Below are 23,450 nucleotides of genomic sequence, written 5' to 3'. Positions count from 1 at the left end.
AGCCTGGATGAGGCACTGTGTTTCATCCTCAGCACCACATAAAAATAAATAAATAGAATTAAAGGCATTGTGTCCACCTACAACTAAAAAATATTAGAAATAGTTATTATACAAAGCTATATGAAAGAAAAAACAATAAAAATACATGAAAATACATCATGATACAGGATTAAAATATAATTATATATTAAAAATATATTTAATTCATAAAATTCAGCAAGCATGTTGTAGTCATATAAAGAAATATCACATTGAAACTCAGTAATACATACAATTTTACTTGTTAATAAAAAATTATAAAAAAAAAGTTTCAGTGACAGCTAGCCACTTTGAAATTCTGCTTCAGTGCACTTGTTAAAAGATGAACATCCTTATTTGAGTAAAAAAAAAACTTAAAGTAGTTGATATTTTCAACTTTGGAGTCAACTAGATATTCAATTTAAAAGGTTACATAAATCATAGACATAATGATATTGGTTGCTGATTGAACTACATGTGCAGTGTTCTAAGCAATTTGTGGATTGACTCAAACAATTCTGCTACTCCCTGTGAAGTAGGTAGTATTATAATCCCACTTTCAAAGTCAAGGAAAGAGGAACACAAATTGAATAAGTACTATACACAGGTAAAATTGCTAGTAAGAGCAGAGTCAGAATGAAAACACAGGCTATATATCCCCATGGCACACTAAGCTATTCTGCTTCTACAGTGGATTAAAGCTAAAAAGATTATTTAATGACATGGAATGTATCAATGTAATTGATAAATACAAATTGAAAAATAAAATGCAATTGTAAATAAATAATCTGAACCTAATAATTTTAGAAAAAATACATGTGTGCTACACACAAAATAATCTGGAAGAAAATATTAGTAGAGATTTTTAACTCTAATGGCATCAGTTTATTTTCAACACTATTTTTTTAAATAGTTAGAATTTATTTTAGCACTTGGTATTTTCTTTTAGTTGTAGATAGACAAATAGTTTTGTTTATTTAATTTTATGTGGTGCTGAGGATTGAACCCAGTGCCTCACATATAGGAGTCAAGTGCTTTATCGCTGAGCCACAACCCAGCCCTCAACACTATTTTTTAATAAAGGCTAAAATGTACAGTCAAGTCTTTCATTTCAAGAAATGTTACAGGTAGATAATTTAAACACAAATAACTAGCTAACCTGTTTACATTTACATAAAGAAAATATTTGGCAGGTGATATCTTCAAAGGTTACATATTAAGAAAAAGTTATTACCAACTAAGAGATTCTAACCTATCATGAGCCAATCAATCTCAAAAAGATATCATTACACAGAAAAAAAAATTCAAGTAATCTTAATTGCTTATGGATGAAAAAAGTATTACAGTAGAATAAAAGAATGAAGTTTTTTATGTTTATATGTTTTAGTTTAAAAGTTCCAGGATAAAAAAAGAGATTTTAAAGAGATATTGTGGTGCTCAGAGGTGTTGCTTGAGCAAATTTGAACTGGGAAATGAATATAAAACATATGTATAGCATCAAATGTAAAAATTGTTTTGGCTGTGTTTTACCCAGGTGAGGAATCCTGCTGTTACTTGATCTTATGAACAGTTTTTGACATAATTTGATTTGTTGCTGTTTTTCACAAGTTGGGAACCAAAATGAAAGAGAGAGAGAGAGAGAAGCAAGTGTTAACATATCTATTTCTAATTTACATTCAACCAGAGCCCATTATATTTCTGTATCCCCGGGGCAGACAAATGTGATTCTGCTTCAGTAATTTTGGAAGGATGGTAAATTATTGAACAGAGTGAAGCTGACCAATTTGCCAAATGCCATTTCACTTTAGACATATAAGTGAATGACCAACCTGCCCAACTGCTGAAGAGGTTTCTTAAAGTTTTCATTTTTCCCTGGGCAGCTTTGGTCAGAGGCTCTGCCCTGTACCTTTACATGGAATTGGGAGCAATTTTTCCTAACATGAAAAATATTGTCTTCTGTGTGTTGAAATGTACAGCCTTTCCTAGCTTATGTCCCTACCTTTGAACTCCTGAGCATTAGCCTCTTCTTGCTCTTAAAATAGCTAGAGAAAAGTGGGCACAAATAAAATTTATAAATATAAGAGAAGGCTTTTTGGAAAAGTGATGTCTAAGTTTCACAAAACTTGAATGAGAGAGAGAAAAAGAGTGTTCAAGGAAAAAAAGAGTAGATTTTTCTTAAAATTGTATGGATACTAATATGGGATTTCAGTATTTGTTTTTATTATCATTTTTACATGATGTGACTACCTTTTCCCATCAATATTTGTATTAGGGTGCTATATATTTGGTAATGATCCTTTGATATTGGGAAGTGATTTTAAAAATATGACGATTAAACTGGGTTTCTTCCTTTTATGTTCATATTTTAAATAAAGCCACAGCTTTATTTATACAAATGTATTTATACAAAAGAAAAGCATTTGTTCCTGGGCAAATATTTTGAGGAAAGAGATCAAAGTAAACTGCATAAGGTTTTTACATCATTTCTGTATTATTTGATATATAGATCAATATCTGTATACATTTAGTCTTTTATTTTCTAGTAACTTGTGATCATTGAGAAAGGGTTGAAAATATCTCATGAAGAGTATACAATGGTGTGAAAAATTCCTTTGGAGAAATTTATGTTCCTTGCATTTTTACCAAGTTGCAAATTTTCAGCATGGATGCGAAAAGCATTGTGTACAAGATGAAAATAATTCACTAAATTTGCCCCTTTTTATACAAAATAAAATGTTAAAGAATAATGGCAAGTTCCAAATATCCTGAGAGTCAGCCTAAGAGGATGAAAAGTGCAATAGAAAAGAAGAAAATGAATTAAATAATGCTCAAAAGGCAAACAGAGTCTGGATTATAAGAAGTCTGAGCATAATTCCCAAAGTCATAGGCATTCATTGGGAGCTTCCAGCCTGATAGTAACATAGGTTTGAAATATAGAAATATCATCAGATTACCATATTAGAGAACAGAAAAAAATGTTAAGAGTTCTTGCTACAGAAACAGTAGTTGGGAGACTTTGCAATTAATCTAGGTAAAAATATTCAAAACCTACTCAATTAGTAAAAATGTGAATGTGAAAGGAATGTTTTTGAGAGTTAGTGAACTAGAATTTTGCTTCCTAAAATGTTAAAAACTGATTATTAAGCGAAGGGAAGAGAAGGGAAGGGAAGGGGAGGGGAGGGGAGGGGAGGAGACAGGAGGGGAGGAGGAAGAAGAAGAAGGAGAAGGAGGAAGAGGAGGAGGAGGAGGAGGAAGAGGAGGAGGAGGAGAAAGAGGAGAAGAAAAAGACATTAAGGGCAGGGCAAAGATTTGGGCCTGGAAAATTTGTGTTTATTTCACAGAAGAAATAAAGGAGAAATGACCATTCAGAGATGGTGGGAACACAAGGTTAAGAGAATAATTCTATAAAATGGGCTCTCTGTGCTGACCCCCACATACTTTCTTTGCTAAAAACCAATTCACCCGCACCCCTGCCTGGCCTAAGTAGACAGGATATATCATATTCCTTAACAAACTGAGGTGGGGTTAAGGTCAGGTAGTCAATGTAGGTAATGAATGCAATGTTGGGGGTCTAGAGAGGATGACTACTGGTTATCAGAGAGAGAACAATTTGTTGTTAACCTCTGTGATCGTTCTCCTAGACACTCTGGGTTGCTGAAAATTTACCTCCTTGTTCCTCCCCTTGGTCACATACATGGAGAAGAAAGAGAAGACAATATTTACAAAGAGGGGTTCTGAGGTCTATAAAAGAGCAAGATGCACCCCCTCCCATGGATAGCAGCTCTGGGGTCCCTTTTCTGCAGTCTGTTTCTGTCCCTTTCTTAAATAAAATTTGCTTTCTAAGCTTTCTTGCCTTGGCTTCTTGGGTGTTTAATTTTCAGCACTGGGGAATAAGGACATGTTCCAAGACTGGTATCCTTACTTGATGTCCTTTCAGATCTCTTAGTAACATTTTAAAGTTAACAGATTTCAGAAATCTTCTTTAACAATGTGAGATTTAATGTGTTGCTACCTTCAGTTAACATTGCTACTGCTATAATTCATTCATTGCAGATTTATGCACCTTCTCAATCTGAAAATGTCCTCAAAAGTCCAGGAAATCAGTCACAAGAATGTGGTGAACTTTCATTCACAATTGGAAGCCTGGCAACAGTGCCAACACGTTAGGAGGATCCTCAGGGTTTGACTCTTATCCTTCCAGCTCTCAATTCAGGGAGCAGAATATGCATTCCACTTAGGCTTTCCTTTGTTTTAGTTTAAATAAGACAGAGTCCTGATACTGCCTCTTAGTGGAGAGTGTGGACAGAATACCAAAATCTTTTTATATAATTTAGGTCACAGAAAGCTTTAGTGCCTAGTCTACCCATCACCTTCATTTTTTAATAACAGCCTCCCCCAACAACTTTCATAAAGAAAATGTTTTACTGTCCTCTTCCCATCAGTTTTTCTGTAAGTGAAAGTTTGGAAGTGTGTGGGGCCAGGAGGCATAAGCAGTTGAGAATATTTTATGATGCTGAGCATGTCAGATTTTAAGCTTCATGGGTTTTAAACACACACTTCTGAATAGCTTTGCCCTCATACCTGATCTTTCTAGCCCAGCAGTCTTAAAAAAAGATGGCAATTACCACTTCATCATGTTCACTGATATATTATCTCTGTCTCTTTTTTATTCTTTTCAGTGATTTAAAGATTTGGAAGGAAGAACAAAAGTATGTATTCTAGGCAAAGGCAATTTTGAAGTATGAAAATATATTAAAATATATGGAAGACACTACTTTGCCTCAGCTTTCGAAATAAGTGCAAACAAAATTTTTCTCTTCTGTGTACAATTATTCATTTATTTCCATAGGTATTTATGATGAAGTTGGGCAGTAGCAGTTGATCATGATTAAAATTGAACTCCAAGGAATTTCAGGTATAGGCGGATAGCAAAGATGGTGGGGCCTCATATGCTTTTCTGTAGTATATCTAGACTTCAGAAAAATAAACTGGTGATAGACTCTGTTACAAGACAGGCAATGCTGATCATTTCTTCCACCTCTGTGTAGATGTAAAGGTGTAGTTTAATTTTTTTCTGTCTATGTTTATTTTTAATGAGATCATAAGAATAATTTCAGCATATAATGTTCTAACTAGCATTCACTAGAATTGTATATGTGTTTTATTCATGTATAGGTGTTGTATTTCAAGACAAATGTTTTTATTATTATTATGTCAATCTTATTCATATTTGTTACTGTGTTTTATGGCTTCATTTTCTGAGTGTGTGTGTGTATATGTATGTGTGCACATATTGAACAGTCTCACAGAAGTTTTCTAGGAAACTAATATTCCTTTCAGAATTATAAAGTGTCTATGATATTGGAAACTTTAATATAGGATACAGTATTAAATGAATTATAAATGTAAGTAATTTTGAGACATTTTTCAAGTATATAGTAATCTTCAGAACCATTTACAACAAACGTAAAACAGGGAATATTGTTAAATTGATCCAAAGCAATTTCTTACAGAGGGGATATTTTATTTGAATTCCAGTTTCATTTCTTTCCAACATTATTTGCTAATTTAAATAAATTTTTATTTTATTTAAATACGAAATAATTCTTCATAAAAACATATTATACATACCAAAATTTTCCTATAATGGCGTCCTTAAAAATGGCCTCTACTTTTCATATAAAAATATAGTGTAGAAAGTTTGCTGCTGTCAGAATATATCTTCAGTTGTTGACCTTTCACATTCCCTTTCTTACAGATTCTCTCAAATTTTGTCCTTTCTCTGAAATGATGCATTGCCTCATTAGCCAGAATCCTGGGTCTACTTGTCCATAAATTTTGATTCAACACTCATTTACATTTTCTTGGTTGCACATAAATATAGAAGTCACAGGTATTTGAAAGGATTTCAGATTTACAGATGAACATCAAATTACTTGGATCTTATGTTAAATAAAATTATTAAAGGAAACACTAATATTCTTACATCAAAATTAAAAATAGTAAGGGGGATGGGTTAACTACACCAAATTAAACAAAAGCTTGTTGTTTTTTGCCCACATGATGTGAATAAATACAAATTTATAAGAAGATTTTAAGATTACTTATTACAGTTTTAAAAATGTATATAGTTGGTAGTCACTATCAAATGAAATTTTCTGTTTACTGTTATTATTTTTAACAGTATAGTTATTTTTAAAAAGAAAAGTTGATTTTTTAAAAATTTCTAAAGCTCTGCCATAAATTTCTACTGGGTCACCAGCCACATATACCACATCATCCCTGTAGTTCACAAACAGTGTCTGGCCATCAAGGGATTAGGCCAGAGAAGTACACTGGGGCTTCTCTGTCTTGCTGCTGGTACTGATAGGTTCTTGCTTCGGTTCATCTATGATGACCTTGCCTACCAAGTCTTTGATCTTGTTGCTGTGGTCTGAAAGCACAGAACCAGCAGTAGTTGAGGCTGAAGCAAAGGATATTGATAGTGTCATCACATCTAGTGTATAAATATGTTTACCTCTGGTGATAGCCCATGGCCTGGCCTGGCCCTCCCTGCCTCCAGAAGCACAGAGGGATTCATCTGGAGAGACAGTCACAATGTTCAGATAGCCTGTGTGGTTGATATGATTGATCTTTAACTTGCAGTGGGGCAAATTCCACACCTTGAACCAGCTTGTCCCAGCCACAAGAAATAGTGACCAGGTAGCTGCTGTTGTGTACAAAGTGAACAGAAGCCATGCCCTCGATGGGTTTCTCATTCTAGGCAATGCATTTCCATATATCCCAAGTATTCTATAACTTAATGGTTTTGTCTTGGGATCCAGAGACACTCTTCTAATTGTTAGAAATCTACACTCAACACAACTTTGGTATGGTGCACAATTCTTCTCCTGGTGATGCCCATTGTGAGATCTCAGAGGTGCAGAGTTCCACCCCAGGGACCTGAGAAAACAAATTGGCCCTCCATGGAGATCAACACGTCACTAACAAAGTGGGAATGACTTTGCAGAGCATGCTGTGGCATGTAACATTTGATCTCATCCCTGGTCAGTGGACAGTGTCATGTTGAGGAAGCATGTTCTTAGTTAGCCAATCATTATTGCCCTTGAGAGTATCACAAAGTGTCATCTATTCAGTGATGACAGGGGTGGTATCACCATAGCAACAAGGATGACACCACATAACTCAGACAGATGAGAACCACACTTCAACATATCTATTTTTATACCTTCATTAAGGTAAATTTAATGCACAGTAATTTGCATATGTTTAAACAGAGGAATTTTGAAGTATGTATACCCCCATGAAATATTACCACACTCAAGACAAAGAACACATCTGTCACTCTGTTAAGGTTTGGATATGAAGTATCCCCCAAATCCCCTGTGTTAATGCAGAAATATTCTGAGATGAAATTATTGGACTGTGAAAGCTATAACCTAATTAGTTTGAATAAACTGAGTAGGTGATCTGTAGGCAGGTGGGACATAGCCGGCAGGGACTGGTCACAGAGTTGTGCCCTGGAAGTGCTCATCTTCCCTGCAGCACCCCCTGGTCTCTGCTCCATGGCTGCATTAAGAAAGCAGCTTCCCTCTGCCATATTTTTTTCCCAATGATGTTCTGCCTCTCATGCCATGAACCAAAGTAAACTTTTCCTCCTCTAAGTTGCTCTTGTCAGGTATTTTAGTCAGCAATGAAAACATGACTAAAACATACCCCAAATGTTTCTTATGCCTCTTTATAATCCTTTCGTTTCACTCATCATTCCCAACTTCACACATTTCCCTGATAAACATTGATACTCTGTTACTTGAGGTTCCTTAGAATTTTTATAAATTTTTGTCTGGCCTCATCAATATAATAATTTTTATTAATCCATTTTGTTGTGTTCCATCAGTAGTTTTTTATTCTTTTTGGCTGACTTAGTATTCTATTATATGGATCTACAACAAATTATTCATTCATATATCTGTTGTTAGACGTTCAGATTATTTGCAGTTTTGATGACAACAAATAAGCTATTATAAACATTACATGATTTTGTGTTTTTCTTTTATAATACTTAAGAATACATCGACTGTGTCTTGGTCAGTTATATGTTTAACTTTTCAGAAATTACCTGTTTTCCATTTGATATTCTCTTCAGCAGTATATTAGAATTTCAGTTTTTCCACATCTTTGCTAACCCTTGGTATAGCCATCTTAGTTGGAGTGTGGTGGTAACTAATTGTGATTTAAATTCCTATTTTCTTAATATTTAAGAGCCTTGCACACTTTTCTCCTATGTATACTTTCAATTAATATCTTCTTTTTTTAATTGTCATTTTTTTCTCATTTTAAAAGTTGATTTATTTTTCTTCTTATCAGGTGGAAGAATAAATTATACTTTCCAGATAAAGTTCTATGTTTGATATGTAGTTTGAAAAATGTGTATTCCTTTGCATCTTTGTAATCATATTTTTTAATAAAGAGAAGTTTGATTTTTAATGAAAACAAATTTAATGATCTTTTTCTTTCAGAGATGATGATTTTTCCTTATAATTAAGAGAGTTTGTCAATGCAAGGCAAGTAAAATTATAATCTATGTTTTCTTTTTGATTTGATATTTTTAACTCTTATTCAGACTTATGATCCACTTTGAGTTGATTTTAATTTACAATAAGAAGTTATTTGTTTTGTTTGCACATATCCGTTTCTTTCATTGGTTGAAAGAAGTATAATTATTTTCCCTTTGTATCACCTTATCATTTTTGTCAAAATAAATTGACATCACATGTTGTATTTCTTGACTCCATTCTACTTCATTGTTTTATATCTTTATCTTCATGAATGTGCCATGTTGTTTTTAGCTGTGGCTTTATAAGAATAAAGTTTTAAAATGAGGTGTAAATCCTCTAGTTTTGTTTTTAATTTTTATAAAAGCCTTGGCTATTCTATATACTCATTGCCATGTTATTTTATAAACTGTTAATTTTTCCTAAAAATTCATCTTGAAATTTCATTTTGGATTGTATACATAGACCAATTTTGGTAGAATTAATCTCTTAGCAATATCGAGTGTTTTGATTCTTGAACATGATAAACTTCCCATTCATTTTAGTCTTCTTGACTTTCTTAAATAATTTCTAATTCTTCTATGCTAGTTTATAAAAATCAGTTGACTTTTGTATTGACAGTGTATGCTGTGACTTTGCAGAAATTATCAGTTTTAGTAGCTTTTATTTTTATTTTTGGTCAATTCATTAGAATAATAATTTTTTTAATATGGAGAGTTTCACTTTACATATAATTCATGTTTTCATATGCATTCTTTGCCTTGTTGTACTTTGTATAACCTTTATTATAGTGTTGAAAAGAAGTGGTGAGAACAAACTTACCTTTTTTTTTTTTGTAAATAGGAAAGTTACATCAGATTTATTCCACTGTTTTTCCTTTTCCTATACCCTCTCCTTTCCCTCCATTACCTTTTGTCTAATCCACTAAACATCTATTTGATTATAGAAAGAAACTATTTAATGTGTCAAATTTAAGTAAAAGAATTGTTGGAGGGCTGTCATAGATGTTTTTTGTCAAGGGATGAAATACCCTCTGATTCCAAGATTGATGAAATTTTATCAATAATGTATATTGACATATTAAAAGTATTTTTATATCCAGTACTAAAATAAAATATCAAATTTCCTTACCATGTTTATTAATATTATAGTCAAATGTTTTAAAACATTTGATTACATTTTTGTATATATAAAGTCGACACCTATTTTAGAGAAAGGAGGTAAAGAGTTATCTAAAGTCTGCATTTAGAGATTAGATTGTAATTTTCAATTTGACTTCCTGAAGTTCACTCAGAATTGCAAGGTAGATTCAAATAATTTCCTTCTCTCTTTATTTTCTCTTTTCTTTATAATACATGAATAATATGTTGTAATCTATTTTCAATGTTTTTACTATGCTACATTTTATACTCAATTGGGAAAATATGAACAAATCTTGAAACAATGTTTTTACTATGCTACATTTTATACTCAATGGGAAAATGTGAACAAATCTTGAAAAATTAAATGACATTAATATGAATGCATTTTAACAGGTGGAAAGTATTTTTCTTTTAAGGAACATATTGAATGTGAACACTTTCATAGGTTTTTTATTATTATTAGTGAGATTTTTAGTTAACAAAAGAAATGAAATTTAGATGTCAATAATATGGTACAAAATAATTAAACCTCTTTCTAATTAAAACATTTCAAATTGTTTACAATAGAGATAAGTAAAAGATACACTACCTGCAAGCCATCTCTTAGAATCAATGTAAATCAATGCTTAGGGTCCAGATAGCTGTACCTAAGTTTCAGTAGTGATACTAATTGTCTCTGAAGCTTTAGAGCTTTTCCTCTCTGGGCCTTAACTGTTTTACTATTTAAACATAGGTGTCCAAGTAAACAATATTGAATCTAGATGAATGAAATTGTTTTAGCTTTCCATTATTGTAACAAAGTATCTGAGATATTCAGCTTAAAAAGAGGAAAGGTTTATTCTGCCTTGTGGTTTCAGTTCATGATTGATTGGCCTTGCTGTTGAAGGCAAGGCATCATGGTGGAAGTGCATAACAGAACAAACTGCTCACATCCTGGCACAGATTAAGTGAAGAGGGAGAGGAAGGAACTGGAATTCTACAATCCTCTTTAAGGGCATACTACAATGACCTAATCCTCCCATGAGTCCCTAACTCTTAACATTGCCACCACCTCCTAATTAGCACCACCCTTGGTACCAACCTTTTAACACAAGGGCCTTTGGAGGGTACTTATTCAAACAATGACAGAAATTAAATATAGAACTTTAAAAAGCAGGTAATTCTGTTTTCTAAAAACATCAGCTTCTTTTAGAAGATCAATTAGCAAAAGTCTAATTGGACTAGTTAAAGCAATACATTTTTAAATTAAGATACTTTTCTATTTTATTTTATTTAGTTCGGTTTATTATTTTTTCATTTTTTATATTTTATAGAGAATGAGTTCTAACTTAGGGATGATTTCAGCAAAAATATCAAGAAGATATTTTTATATTACCTGTTTATGAGAACTTATTAAAAAGATATAGTTTGCTTGGGTCAAACAAAGTATACAGATTTTCGAGTACACTTGTTATAAAGTTAGAATTTATATATTTATTCTTATATAGTTATTTTTCCTTAAAATAATTTCATTTTCTAATAGAATAGATTACACCAGACTTAACATTATGAAAGAAAGAAATAGAGGAAAATAAACCTGAGAAAGAAAAAGAGAAGAAAAGGCACATAAGGAAAAGAAAATAACTTGACAGAAGACATTGTTATATGAGTCTTTCTACTTCCATTTTCAGAAATTATAAATATCAAACTTCTACAATTATGAAACTAAAGTTCTCTTGGTAAATTTAAGAGTTAAGTGTGTGTGTGGTTTGTTCTTTAGGAAAATTAAGATATTCAAAAGTTTAAAAAACATAACCTTTATAATAGTATATTTGATTACAGAAATTTATTTGTTTGTAATTACCAAAATAAATGAGACTCTTCAGAAAATAGTTTACTTGTGTTATATCCCTCATTGTTTTACTACCATTTGGCATTAATGAAAACACACACACACACATTAAAATCATTGTTTCTTAAGAAAAGGGCAGTTAGGATTACATGAAATCATTTGAGTGAAACCCACACTGTCAAATCCTGCTGAGGGACAGGGACCAGAAGAGATACACACACACTTCCCACATCTTTCTTTCCAAGTGCTGTCCTGCACCTGCCAGACCTCTACCAGAAAGAAGGCCATCACCAAATGCAGCTTCTTCACATTGGACCTCCAGAATTGTGAGTCAAAATGAATTCCTTTTCTTTACAAATGTATATAACCTGTGCCATTTAGTTATTAGCATCAGAAAATATATTAATCCATCTCATAATTTTTTTTTATTGGTTGCTCAAGACAATACAATGATCTTGACATATCATATATTTGATTCAATTGAGGTATGAATTCTTATTTTTCCACATGTACAGATTGCAAGATCACATTGCTTATACAGCCACGTTTATACATACAGCCATACTAGTGTCTGTTGTATTCTGCTGCCCTTCCTATCCCTCCCCTCTCCTCCAGTCCCCTCAATTCCCATCATCTCTCTCTACCCAATCTACTGTGACACATTTCTCTCTCTTTTTTTTCTTCCCCCTCACACCATCTTATATGTAATTTTCTATAACAATGAGGGTCTCCTTCCATCTTCTGTGCAATTCCCCTTCTCCCTCCCATTCCCTCCCAGCTCTCATCCCTGTTTAGTGGCAATCTTCTTCTCATGCTCTTCCTCCCTACCCCATTTTGAGTCACCCCCTTATATCAAAGAAGACATTTGTTTTTTAGGGATTGGCTAACTTCACTTAGCATAATCTGCTCTAATGCCATCCATTTCCCTGCAAATGCCATGATTTTGTTATTTTTTAGTGCTGAGTAATATTCCATTGTGTATAAATGCCACATTTTTTTTTCCATCATCTGTTGAAGAGCATCTAGCTATTGTGAATTTTGCTGCTATGAACACTGATGTAGCCGTGTCCCTGTAGTGTGCTCTTTTTAGGTCTTTTGGGTGTAGTCCGAGAAGGGGAATAGCTGGGTCAAATGGTGGCTCCATTCCCAGCTTTCCAAGGAATCTCCATACTGCTTTCCAAATTGGCTGCACCAATTTGCAGTCTAACCAGCAATGTACAAGTGTACTTTTTTTTCCCATAAATTTACTATGTAGATAAAACAAAGCTCCCAAACAACTATCAATTTTAATGGAGTGAGACTTCAACTTAACAATCTTGGCTTCATCAATACAGTGTATTTTTGTCATACATATAATATATAAATTTATTCCCCATCTACAAGGTTTGGAAAGGGAATTTCTAAATTGGTATTGGATAATCAAATGTAATGAACAAGTGACCTCAAATTGTACTCCAGGAGACAAGAAAAGGAGATAAGAATGATCATGCAAACTAGTTTTCTTGTTTTCCCTGGAGTGTAGTCGGGGAATAGGTATTATAAGAATCTTTCACTATTTCTACACTATTTCCCCCATAAGAGATGGGGGATGCATAATTCAGAGGGGATTATGGGGAAATCTGTCCTGCAAATTAGGGGCAGTTAGGTACAGATTCCTCTCTATGGTTTTATATTGCACTTGACAGAATGAATATAAGGGCCCGCTGTGTGTGTGTGTATGTGTGTGTGTGTGTGTAGGTCCTTGGCCAGCTTAGAGGGAATTCTTTGGAAGAAAAAGCTAAAAACTGCTAACCTGCAAGAGAGTATTCTGCCAAGGCTGACTGAGGGAACCTCGGGAGAGACCAGGAAGTAAAAGGCTGTGTCCCTCAACTATTTACGAAAATGTATTTGTTCCTTTTTAGTCTTACAGAGAGTTCCTGCTTGCTTGCATGAAGAACTGCTTGTTAATATAATAAAATCAAGCATCTCAGTACTCATGGTTAATTTTTACTCATATTTCTGGTTCCATGTTCCTAAGAACAATGCAACTTTCTTCATTCCTCCTAATAAAAGAAGGGGCCAGTCAGCCTAGGACTTCATCTGGGGTGAAGTCCTCTGACACCTAAATCATACAACTTTCCCTTTGCATCATTATTTATTCACTGTGTACAGGGTTCAGCTGCTCTGGTCCAGTGTGAGTGTGCGTGTGTGTGTGTGTGTGTGTGTTTATGTGTGGAGTGTTGGAATAAACTTACAATTTACTCCTGAAAAATCTAAATAATAAGCAGACAAATCTAACCTAAGGTTCAACAGTACTCTTTAAGAAACTTGGACTTGCAGTGTCCATAGTTGTCCTGAATGAAACTGTGACATTGTCTAATGTGGCCATTGTCTAATAATAATTATGCTACAAATTATCTCTTGTTGAAGTGAATAAGGATTTATAGATTGCCCAAAGATGAGCAAAGATGAATAAAACATATTTAAGAAGGAACAAATGTCCTAGAGAGATATCTCTTAGAAAAAGGAAAAACAAAGATGATTTATGGGCATGGAAATTCAGAGGAATTTACTGTTAACTTTGTGGGTATTTTGATTTATGGAAAATGTCAGTCATAAAGTTCAGGTCTTTGTTATTTCTATTTTAAATTACCATTCCCTTTAGTAAATCAAACCTTTATTAATATCTTACATATTCTATAAAGCATGGTGTTTGGTTTTCTAAAAAGAAAAAAAAATGAAGACAGAGAGGTCAAGAAATAAAGGCAGTCCTACAGTTGGTCAGTCCTTATGATCTCATAGAAGTTAATTCATGAAATCATAGTGTGAGATGAGAATTAGATACTATAGTGGGGTAGGAATAGAAGGAAGATTCATATAAAGTCGTGGAGAATCTTCTCGTACAACGAGTATAATACTTCATAACCTCATTCCACAACAATGGCATAAATTTAAAAAACAAATAATTTTAATTGACTTCCTATTACCAGTTAGGCACAAGTATAATGTAGCTCTCAAATATTATTACTGATGTATTTTATGTTAAATTAAAAGAAAACGTGGAATAACAAGAGTAAAAGAAAGCCTGACTTGCAAATAAGCAAAATTTGTATATTTAAAAGATTTCTAAACTAAGAAATATCATTAACCTCTTACTTTTTGTTTGCAACATCTTCTGATGACTTTTATTCATTGAGTGTTGTGATAAAGATACAAAAAAAAAAAAAAACAGAGTAACATTCAATCTTTTCTAAGTCAATTACTTTGTTTTATAACTGATAATAAAAAGTGATCAACTATGAGGAATTTGAATATAATTGTTATGGCTTGGTTATGAGGTGGTCCCCAAAAGTTTGCTCATTAATGTAGGAATCTCTGCAAGTGAAATGATTAGACTGTGAGAGCTGTAACCTAATAAGTCCATCACAGCATGACTGGCTCACTGGGGGCATGCTCTAGAAGAGTCCATCTTCCCTGAAGCTACATACCCTTTTCTTTCTCTCTGCTTCCAGGCTACTATGACATGAGCAGCTTTCCCAACTGTGGCTTTTTGCCATGATATTTTCCTCATCTTGGGCCCAGAGCAAATTAACTTGGCAGTCTATGGACTGAGACCTCTGAAACCATGAGACCCAAAACACTTTTTCTCGTCTATATTGTTCTGGTGACTAATGTTACTTTAGGCTGACAAAAACAATAATGATTCTGACTAATTGTAGAAAGAACATCTTTAAGACCAACACTTTGTAGAATTTTAGTATTTTTAAGAAAAAGATAAGTATCTGATCATACAAATTAAGATTCTGAATGAAAAAATGAATCATATTTTTATGTTTTTCTAAGTGATTGTGGATATATTTGAGAGGAGATGGCCATTGTCTAACAATAATTATGCTACAAATTATCTCTTGTTGAAGTGAATAAGGACTTATAGTCTTTTCTTAGATCACATTTAATTTTCTTCTGAATGTCTCTTTTATCGAAAAACATAAAAAGGGACTTTCATTGAACAAAGTTCTTCTGTTCAGAAGTATCCAATAGCCTATAAATATTCCTAACAATGCATCATTTTATGGTGCTGACTTTGGAAGGCCTAGGGATTCTTCATAATACATGTGGTTTGGCTCAAAAATTGTAAAATAACAGCTCATTATAGACTTAGTAGTAATTTTTCTCAATGACAAAATAAAAAGAGTCAGGAATGTTTGGGCAGAAAACATACCCATTCACTCTTCTGATATCACATATAAAAAAAATTGAAAAAAATGCAATGTATGAAAAAAGAAATAAAATAAAATTAGAAAAACCAGCATTGAAAGTAATTCAGGAAGAAGGCTAATTAATATAAAAATCTGTAATCAGACTGTACTTCAAATTATGCAAAATTTTATTAAAAAGCAATAAAAACTATAATAGGGACACCTAGCTGAAAGATAACCAAATTAATGATGTTGACTAAACTCACATAATAATACTTTACCTGCTTGAAAATTATGTGTGACATCAAAACTGCTTGGCTTAACAAAATATTAAACTACAAATAAACATTTGATTATTTTCATATATTTTGATATTACTTTAAACACTTCACTGTTTCTTCTGACTATTTTCATTTATTTACATATTTTGGTTGCACAGTTTCCATAATGATATAAGCTGCAATCAAGCTCTTTCATAAGTGTTCTATTGTTTTTACATAGAAAATTACAGAGAAAATATTGTCCAAATTTCATGACATTATTTATACAGGAAAATTCTATCAACTGTGTTTCATCTTATTTATGATGCATAATTTACACTCTGGCTATTTAAAATGTGTTGAATATGACTATTTGTGTTATGGGTTTAATTTTGACCCCCCCCCAAAAAAAATCATATGCTTAAATCTCAACACCAGTAATAATCTCAACTATGACATTATTTGGAATAGTGTTGTGTTGTTGCAAGATGTAATTAGTTAATACAGGATCATTAGTCTGTATCCCAATACAATATGAATGATGTCTCTATAAAAAGGAAATTTTGAGCATAGAGCAATGCATATAAGGAGAATGCCATGTGAACATAAAGCTGCACACTTATGAGCTGAGGAGAGAGGCCTCCATAGATCTTGGCTCAAACTTCAGAAGAAACCACCCCCACTGAACCATTAATTTTGACTTCTTGCCTACAAAACTGTGAGATAATAAATCTGCATCTATGCTACTCAGTTTGTGCATTTGATATCCTGAGGAAGCTAAGGAGCCAATAAATTATTTTAAAATTATTGAACTTTGCTTTGGGGAAAGAATATTCTTGGTTTCCAGGCAAGGGAAAGGATTTAGATGGGGCAATAATGGATGCAGGTAGATCATGTAGAAGGTTGCTTGCTATGTTGTCTACTTAGAAGTGATGGTGACTAACTTGGAATACTCATATAGTGAAGATAGATAAAATGTACCAGACTTCGTATTTTAGGGGAGAGATTCAACACATATTTTTATTTTTTCCAGGAACAAAGAAATTGAGAAAAAATACATATATTTGTAATCTCTTTTGCTACTAGGTACGTAGTAAGGCGATTCTCTGAGTTAGAAACAGAATTGGGAGTAGTTTTTCACACGAGATAAACAGTGAAATCAGGTTCAAAAAATTATATTAATGAACTAGAAGGCAATCCAAATGAGACAGGAGCAAGGATGGGTTATAGTTTAGTGAGAGGGTTAGTCAAAAAGGGAATCCGATTACAACAGAATATGGATTGTAATCACCAAGGAGATGAGGTTAAGTGAGAACAAAGGGGTCATATGTCATAATTCTGAAGAACTTCAACCTTAAGGTAATAACTAAAGGAACTCAGCAAAGGAAACTGAGGAGTGACTCAATAAATGTTAGTTTTCCAGGAAATATGTTGACTGAATAATCAAAGGAAATAAGTATTTAAGTTGGAGGGGATGGAGAGAAATTTCACACAGTGAAGGGAAATCAAGTAACATAAGGACTGAAAATAGTCCATTGGGTCTAGCTGCAAGAAGGCTAATAATTGGCAAGAGTAGCTTCCCAGGAGTGGTAAATCAAAATGTAATGTAAGCAATAGAACACTGAGCATGAAAGTTTGCATATAGTTAAGAGTCCAACTTTATTTGGAGGTTGGATGTTGATGTCCAGTTTTCCCCACACTAATTGATGCAGAGAATTGAATTATGTTGACACTCATGATGAAAACATTAGAACATGTATATGAGACTTCATTTCTTAAATCTCTATTCTATGTCTTCACTGCCTGTACCATACTATTTTGATTACTGTGGTCTTGTCATAAGTTTTAAAATAAGGAAAAATGAGGCCTTCATCTTTGTCCTTCTTTTTCAGGGTTGTTTGAACTATTCAGCATTCCTTGATATGCCACATCAATTTATGGTGTTTTTTCTATGATACAAAAATGCCACTGAGATATTGATAGAGACTTTGTTGAGTCAGTAGATTAAGTATTATTGACATCTTAATATTAAGTCTTGCAAATATATTTAAAATCTATCATATTTGCAACTTCTTTCTCTATAACTTCAGAAATGCTTACAAATAAAAAATTATGAATATCTTTTGTTAATAAAATGGCTATTCACTGATTATATCTTAAACTGATAGATTAATGTAATAAGCTTCACAAGTTTTCAACAAGAAAAACTAGGAAGTTGCACCAAGAAAATATTTTAGATGAAATATAAATAAAATATAACAAATATAACATACATTTTACAGTCAAACATGCTTCTACTCTTACTTCTGGTGGAGTCCGATTTATGAGTTTACTTGCTTATATTACTGACAGGTCCAGAATCAGTTAATAAATTAACAGCTTCATTTGCTAAAAATTCTACCACATCCCAAGCTCATGGCAAATACAAGTTTTTGAAGCTGTTAAAGTATAATCCTGTTCTTTAATTGATAGATGTTTTATGCATATTACAAACAAGAGCATTAAAACCGTATGGTCAGGAACAATCACTCTACAATAAAACACTCTACAGAATTCTCTGGGTGATAACATTTTCTTAAAACCATATCCAACTAACTTAAATGTATTTTTTCACAAATTTCTGGCAATGAATTAACTATATATTCAATTCCCATTGATAGATAAGTTTTACCAAATGTTTTGAAATTTTTCTTCCTTAAATACACATCTTATTATTTTCCCAGTTATCGTTGTTCTGGTCCTCAAGACTTACCATCTGGTATGCTCACAGTCAATAGCATTCTTGTGAATGTTTATAAAACAGTTCTTCAAGTTTTGGAGATGGTGCATTTTTAAGAGTAATCTCTAGAATTTAACAGTATTTGTAGTATAAAGGTCCTCACCATAGACCAATTCAAGTTATCAACAATTCCTAAAGATAATTATGAGCATTCAATGATCTGGTAGATCAAATCCAAGTCTTATTCATTCATTATAATGTAGAGTTTTATTCTCTAATTTATTATAAAATGGTAACAACAGTGATATGCCACTGTCCATAATTTTATGTCTATATATTTATGAAAATGTGCTGAATGATGAAGGCAAGATTACATTAAATTCCACTATGTATACAAATATTCATATATCACAACCTGGAACCAAAAGTAATTTTATATTTGGGAGGTCACAAAGGAATTCATCCAACTTTATCTGTGGTCTCATAATCATTGAATTAATAATTACCAACTTAGTGTAGGTCATTCTCAGCACTGTGAAATCATGCTTTGGTTAAAATAAAAATAAAAATCTAATATTATTTGTTCATTAAGGTCTTTCAGTTCAAACCCACTAACAATTTTAGAACTATATTATTCTCCAAAAATGAGAATACATTATTAACTGATACTTTGATTTTGTTGTGATGGTTACAAATAGTAGAAAAATTTTAATACTCTAGGGTGTTGGTATTGAGTATGACTATGAATGGCAAACACCTGTAATCCTAGCAGCTCTGGAGGCTGAGGCAGGATGATTGCAAGTTCAAAGCCAGCCTCAGCACAAATGAGGTGCTAAGCAACTCATTGAGATCCTGTTTTTAAATAAAATACAATAGGGCTGGGGATGTGGCTCAGTTGTGGAGTGCCCCTGAATTCAATCCTCAGTACCTGCCCCCTCAAAAAAGATAAAAGGCCATGTAATACAAAGTGTAAAATAAATATTAGAAATAGGAAATCCCAGACTCATTTTACTGGATTTAGCATCAGGAATGAATAATTGCTGGAGAGAATAAAACAAAACACTGAGTTATAAAGTTAAAAAATATGAACATGTAGCCTGGCCTCTGGGGATAAGTTCAATTAAAACTGATAAAACTCACCACTTCCATACACTACCTAAACACCTCAAAATTCCTAACATTTGAAAACTATAGTAACTTGATGAGTTAAATTTACAATTAAAAATTTTAAAAAATTGTTTACACATACCAAAACATTTTTAAAAACAGATTAATGTGACAGAATAATTTCATATAAAAGGTATTGTTGGAACTATTAATTTTGTACATCTATAGCTACATATAAAAATGTTCTGCAACTTAGATATAAATACCAGGAGCATGATGCTAATATAAAGTATTTTTCAAACACAAATTTAAGATAAAACTGTTTAATTGCAGTGTGGGGTGGTAACAACAGTGGATATATATATATATATATATATATATATATATATATATATATATAGTTAACATAGTTAAAAGGTGTAAAAATATTTAATCATTCATTTTATTATAGTGTCAACTTGTCTTAAAAGGGCAGGAAATGCTTCTGCACTTTTAGTGAAACTTCACAAAAAGAATACCCTTTATGTAAGAAATGTGTCAAAAAATCTCTGTCAGTATAGCAATAAAATAAACACCTAATCACATAACAAAATGTCTTCATATATTCCAGTGAAAATGCAACAATTATAAAAAAAAAACTAGTTGTCATCTATGTGGTTTTCAGAATGTTAATATGAATAGTTTTTTCATAAGAGATGTTTCTATCAATATTAATGATGTCAATAGTAGTATGAATTGTTTATATACTACCCAACAAAATCACTGGTTCAGACATTTGTTTGCTCATCTAATATAGTTGGATGTTTTTTTAAATCTTCACCTTCAGTAGTAAATAAATAAATAAATAAATGTCACTTTAAATTTTAAGAATTGTTTTTAACAACCATAGCACATAAACTTCACAAAATATCAGTCAGGAAATGTTTTCATTATCATACCAAGCTATCATAGAACATATAAAAATTATTTCTATTCTAATTGTTACAGAATATTTTGGGAAATGATGAGAAGGCCATTATTTTTTTTACTATAAAATCTGATATTCAAAATTGTTACCATCTAATTTATTTAGATATCTGTTTCATAAGTCTAGCAAACTTGTTAGTAGGGGCTGGGGATGTGGCTCAAGCAGTAGCGCACTCGCCCGGCTTGCGTGCAGCCCGGGTTGGATCCACACCACCACATACAAAGATGTTGTGCCCGCCGAAAACTAAAAAATAAATATTAAAAAAAATTCTCTCTCACTCTCTCTCTCTGTGTCTCTCACTCTCTCTTTAAAAAACAAAACAAAACAAAACAAAAACTTGTTAGTAGATTACTGATACTAACTTTGATTTTTTTTAGGATTGTAAGATGTTTACACTCTAAAGAATCTCATCTGGCAGGTAGGGGAAGGGTGACCACCGACAGAAAAGGCCCAGTGGCCCAGGGCGGGACAGAGCTTCCAATCACTCCTGCAAGGTAGGCGGGCCTGCGACCCACCAGCAGAAGAGGAGCAGTCGCCTGCTGAGAGGCTGAGCCGCCCCCTCCCCCTGCGCCGGCAAGTAGAGGGAACTGGGACCAAAGACAGAGCAGGCCCAGCGGCCTGCTGAGGGGCAGAGCCGCCCCCCACCCCCCTCGCCTGCCAGGTAGGGGAAGGGTGACCACCGACAGAAAAGGCCCAGTGGCCCGCAGCGGGACAGAGCTTCCAATCACTCCTGCAAGGTAGGCGGGCCTGCGACCCACCGGCAGAAGAGGAGCAGCCGCCTGCTGAGAGGCTGAGCCGCCCCCTCCCCCTGCGCCAGCATAGTAGAGGGAACTGGGACCAAACACAGAGCAGGCCCAGCGGCCTGCTGAGGGGCAGAGCCGCCCCCCACCCCCCTCGCCTGCCAGGTAGGGGAAGGGTGACCACCGACAGAAAAGGCCCAGTGGCCCAGGGCGGGACAGAGCTTCCAATCACTCCTGCAAGGTAGGCGGGCCTGCGACCCACTGGCAGAAGAGGAGCAGCCGCCTGCTGAGAGGCTGAGCCGCCCCCTCCCCCCTGCGCCGGCATAGTAGACGGAACTGGGACCAATCACAGAGCAGGCCCAGCAGCCTGCTGAGGGGCAGAGCCGCCCCCCACCCCCCTCGCCTGCCAGGTAGGGGAAGGGTGACCACCGACAGAAAAGGCCCAGTGGCCCGCGGCGGGACAGAGCTTCCAATCACTCCTGCAAGGTAGGCGGGCCTGCGACCCACTGGCAGAAGAGGAGCAGCCGCCTGCTGAGAGGCTGAGCCGCCCCCTCCCCCTGCGCCGGCATAGTAGAGGGAACTGGGACCAAACACAGAGCAGGCCCAGCGGCCTGCTGAGGGGCAGAGCCGCCCCCCACCCCCCTCGCCTGCCAGGTAGGGGAAGGGTGACCACCGACAGAAAAGGCCCAGTGGCCCTGGGCGGGACAGAGCTTCCAATCACTCCTGCAAGGTAGGCGGGCCTGCGACCCACCGGCAGAAGAGGAGCAGCGGCCTGCTGAGAGGCAGAGCCGCCCCCTCCCCCCCGCGCCTGCAAGGTAGTCGGAACTGAGACCACCATCAGAACAGGTCAGACCTGCAACCGAGAGACAGAACAGGCCCAGTGGCCTGAGGAAGGGTAGAGCCGCCCCCCCCCCACGCCTGCAAAGTAGGCGGACCTGCGACCCACTGGCAGTACAGCCCCAGAGGCCTGCAGAGGGGCAGTGCCGCTGCCTGCGCCTGCAAAGTAGGCAGAACGGCGACCACCGACAGAACAAGCCTAGCGGCCCGCAGAGGGACAGAGCCGCCGCCCGCGCCTGCAAGGACGGCGGACCTGCTACCGACTGGCAGAGCAGGCCCAGCGGCCTGCCGGCGTGGTAGGCACATTGCCCCAATTGGCGGAGGGGCAGAGCCGCCGCCCGCGCCTGCGAGGGAGACTTTGCAACTATACAAGACCAATATAAATATATAGGGGGAAAATTCAATAGCACAACAGTTTCACCAAGAAGAAAGGAACGCGAACAGTATGAAGAGACAAGGAAAGAAAGGACCACAAGCATTGCAGGTCAACTCAACTTTAGAAGAGGTAATAGCTGCAGCTGATGGAATGTCAGATAAAGAATTCAGGATATACATGCTTCAGATGATCTGGAGTCTCAAGGAAGACATCAGACAGCAAAATCAGACAATGAAAGATCACTTCAACAATGAATTACATAAACAAATCCAAGAAGCAAAAGATCAACTATACAGGGAAATAGAGGTTATAAAAAACAAACAAACAGAAATCCTAGAAATGCAGGAAGCAATAAGCCAACTTAAAAACTCAATTGAGAATACTACCAGCAGAGTAGAACACTTAGAAGACAGAACATCAGACAATGAAGATAAAGTATTTCAACTTGAAAAGAACATAGACAGCTCAGCAAGACTGTTAAGAAACCATGAGCAGAACATCCAAGAAATATGGGATAACATCAAGAGACCAAATTTAAGAGTCATTGGGATACAGGAAGGAACAGAGTTTCAAACCAAAGGAATGAGCAATCTATTCAATGAAATAATTCGAGAAAACTTCCCAGACTTGAAGAATGAGACAGAACCCCAAATCCTAGAAGCCTACAGGACGCCGAATGTGCAAAATCATAAGAGACCCACACCTAGACACATTATAATG

The 23,450-nt window shown here is 35.0% G+C and overlaps 1 protein-coding gene and 1 pseudogene across 3 annotated transcripts in view; both read right to left on the bottom strand.

Moving 5' to 3' along the window:
• Positions 1-23,450, bottom strand: part of Fstl5 (follistatin like 5) — a 721,807-nt gene that overhangs the window by 299,195 nt on the left and 399,162 nt on the right. The window lies entirely within an intron of this gene.
• On the bottom strand, positions 6,126-7,200 carry LOC114085384 (small ribosomal subunit protein RACK1-like; annotated as a pseudogene).

Source organism: Marmota flaviventris, chromosome 7, assembly GCF_047511675.1.
Source record: "Marmota flaviventris isolate mMarFla1 chromosome 7, mMarFla1.hap1, whole genome shotgun sequence".
Lineage (NCBI taxonomy): Eukaryota > Metazoa > Chordata > Mammalia > Rodentia > Sciuridae > Marmota > Marmota flaviventris.
The sequence above is the reverse complement of the archived record's forward strand: the minus strand, read 5'-3'. Positions and strand labels throughout refer to the sequence as shown.